Consider the following 2,832-nt stretch of genomic DNA (forward strand, 5'->3'; position numbering starts at 1 on the left):
GCGTGGCTGTGTGGTAAGAAGCTTGCTTCTCAACCAGATAGTTCCGGGCTCAGTCCCACTGCGTTGCACCTTGGGTAACTGTCTTCTACTATAGCCTCGGGCCGACCAAAGCATTGTGAGTGGATTTGGTAGACGGAAACTGAAAGAAGCCGTATATATGTGTGTGTGTGTGTGTGTGTGTGTCAGTGTATGTATCTGTTTACGTCAGTGTAACTTAGCAGTTCGTCTTAAGTTACCGACAGAATAAGTACTAGGTTCACAAAGTCCTGGGTTCGATTTGTTCAACTAAAGGTGGTGCTCCAGCATGACAGCAGTCAAATGACTGAAACAAGTAAAAGAATAAAAGAGAATATATGTGTCTGTGTGTACACACACACACACACGTTTATGAATGTGTTGCAAGTATCCTGATGTGAAGTCGTGTGTTGAAGCATATTGTATTTCGAGACGGTAATTTTTTTTTTGCCAAATAAACACACGTTCTTCACTCGTTTATTACTGTTCTTATTCTAACTCATGTCCATTGTCCGGAAATATTTTGTCACACATATGTGACCTCCTCGGTGACACTTTCCGTCTTCGTGTGTGCTCTTGCTCTGCTTATTCCATTCCAGAAAGAAAATGACCGTCCCGAAATACAACAATGTGTGTGTGTGTATGTGTGTGTGTGTATGTGTACTATATGTATGTGTCTTTGTGTCTGTGTTTGTCCCCTACTACCGCTTGGCAACCGGTGTTGGTGTGCTTACATCCCCGTAACCTAGCGGTTCGGCAAAAGAGACCGGTAGAATAAGTCCCAGGTTTAACAAAATAAAAAAATCAATAAATAATGTGGTCAATTCATTCGACTAAAGGTTCTACTAAGCAGTGCCCCAGCATGGCCGCCGTCTAACGACTGAAACAAGTAAAATGTGAAAGATAAAACGATAAGTTACATAGGTGTAGAAAATTTAGAAAAAAATTCTGGCGGAAAATATGAAATACTTCGCGTGATCGGAAGAAATTTAACATGATCCGTTGAAGATAAGTCTTTTGTCTAAGCCAGTGGTTCTCAACCGGGGTGTCCATATGGCCCCTGAGGGTCCATATAAGATTCTTGGAGGTCCATTTTAGTGAATGTGTGAAAAACAAAATAAGATTTTTGAAAGAAGTTTCCATAAAGCTAGATTTTAAACATCTAATGGCTATGGGAGTCCACTATAGTAAAGTAGTACTGAAAGGGGTCCATAGATAAAAAAATGGTTGAGAACCCTTGGTCTAAGCCACCACATACTGCAACCTTCGATATTCTATATAAAATAGGTTCTATCAATAGGATCTAAATAATTGCATTTTATTAAAGCATGCCTAAAAATATTTTACAATTATTCCTCAGTAATCAAAATATGGTGGAGGCGCAATGGCCCAGTGGTGAGGGCAGTGGACTCGCGGTCATAGGATCGCGGTTTCGATTCCCAGACCGGGCGTTGTGAGTGTTTATTGAGCGAAAACACCTAAATCTCCACGAGGTTCTGGCAGGGGATGGTGGCGAACCCTGTTGTACTCTTCCGCCTCAACTTTCTCTCACTCTTACTTCCTGTTTCTGTTGTGCCTGTAATTCGAAGGGCCAGCCTTCTCACACTCTGTGTCACGCTGAATGTCCCCGAGAACTACGTTAAGGGTACACGTGTCTGTGGAGTGCTCAGCCACTTGCACGTTAATTTCACGAGCAGGCTGTTCCGTTGATCGGATCAACTGGAACCCTCGTCGTCGTAAGCGACGGAGTGCCAACAACAATCAAAATATGATTTAGAATTAATGCATTCGGTTTTTGTATCTGGTTTGCAAGATTCTTTATGTGAATTTGGTGGATGGAAACCACGTGGGAGCTTGTTGTGTGTATGTGTGTGTGTGTGTGTGGATGTGCATCATCATAGCTTGACAACCGATGTTGGTTTGTTTACGTTCCCATAACTTAGCAGTTCCGCAAAAAGAAGCCAATAGATTAAGTGTATGATTTTTTTTTCAAAAAAAAGGTAGATAAATCCTGTTCAACAAAACCTTTCAATGGCGCTGCACCAACATGGTCACAGTCTTATGTGTGAATCAAGTAAGAAATAAAAGGTGAAGGTAGGGTTCCCTGAAAAAAATAACGCGAGAAAGTTATTCATTAGTGTTAGGATTTCTAACATTGGCACATTTAAATAGATTTTGGTAATAACTCAAATAGATTCCATTATTCCGTTTTTGTATTTAGTTTGCTATTGTGATATAAACACGTGTGTTTACATTGTAACTTATGGATAGAAAAAAATTCGCTGTATCTTGGGAGGGTCATTATGTCAATAATAAACACACACTGGTTTAATTTCACTTCTTTATTCATTAGTCAATTCGTCTGTTATTTATCCAATTAATTGGTCGCTTGCTTAATCAGTCGATTAAATAGTCAATCAATTGTCAAAGTCCTTTCGTCGCCATTCACGGCCTCATCAATGGCACGTGCTTTCTCCTCCTGGTCTGTATCAAATCAGTCAATTGAAGGCGGCGAGCTGGCAGAATCGTTAGCATGCCGGGCGAAATGCTTAACGGTATTTCGTCTGCCGCTACGTTCTGAGTTCAAATTCCGCTGAGGTCGACTTTGCCTTTCATCCTTTCGGGGTCGATTAAATAAGTACCAGATACGCACTGGAGTCGATGTAATCGACTTAGTCCTTTTGTCTGTCCCTGTTTGTCCCCTCTATGTTTAGCTCCTTGTGGGCAATAAATAATTAAATTGACTGATTGTTTAACCGACTGATTAAACAAGCAATTGATTAGTTAGTAAAATAGCTAAGCAGTTAATTAATTAAG

This window comes from Octopus bimaculoides, chromosome 3 (genome assembly GCF_001194135.2).
Source record: "Octopus bimaculoides isolate UCB-OBI-ISO-001 chromosome 3, ASM119413v2, whole genome shotgun sequence".
In the NCBI taxonomy this organism is placed as follows: Eukaryota; Metazoa; Mollusca; class Cephalopoda; order Octopoda; family Octopodidae; genus Octopus; species Octopus bimaculoides.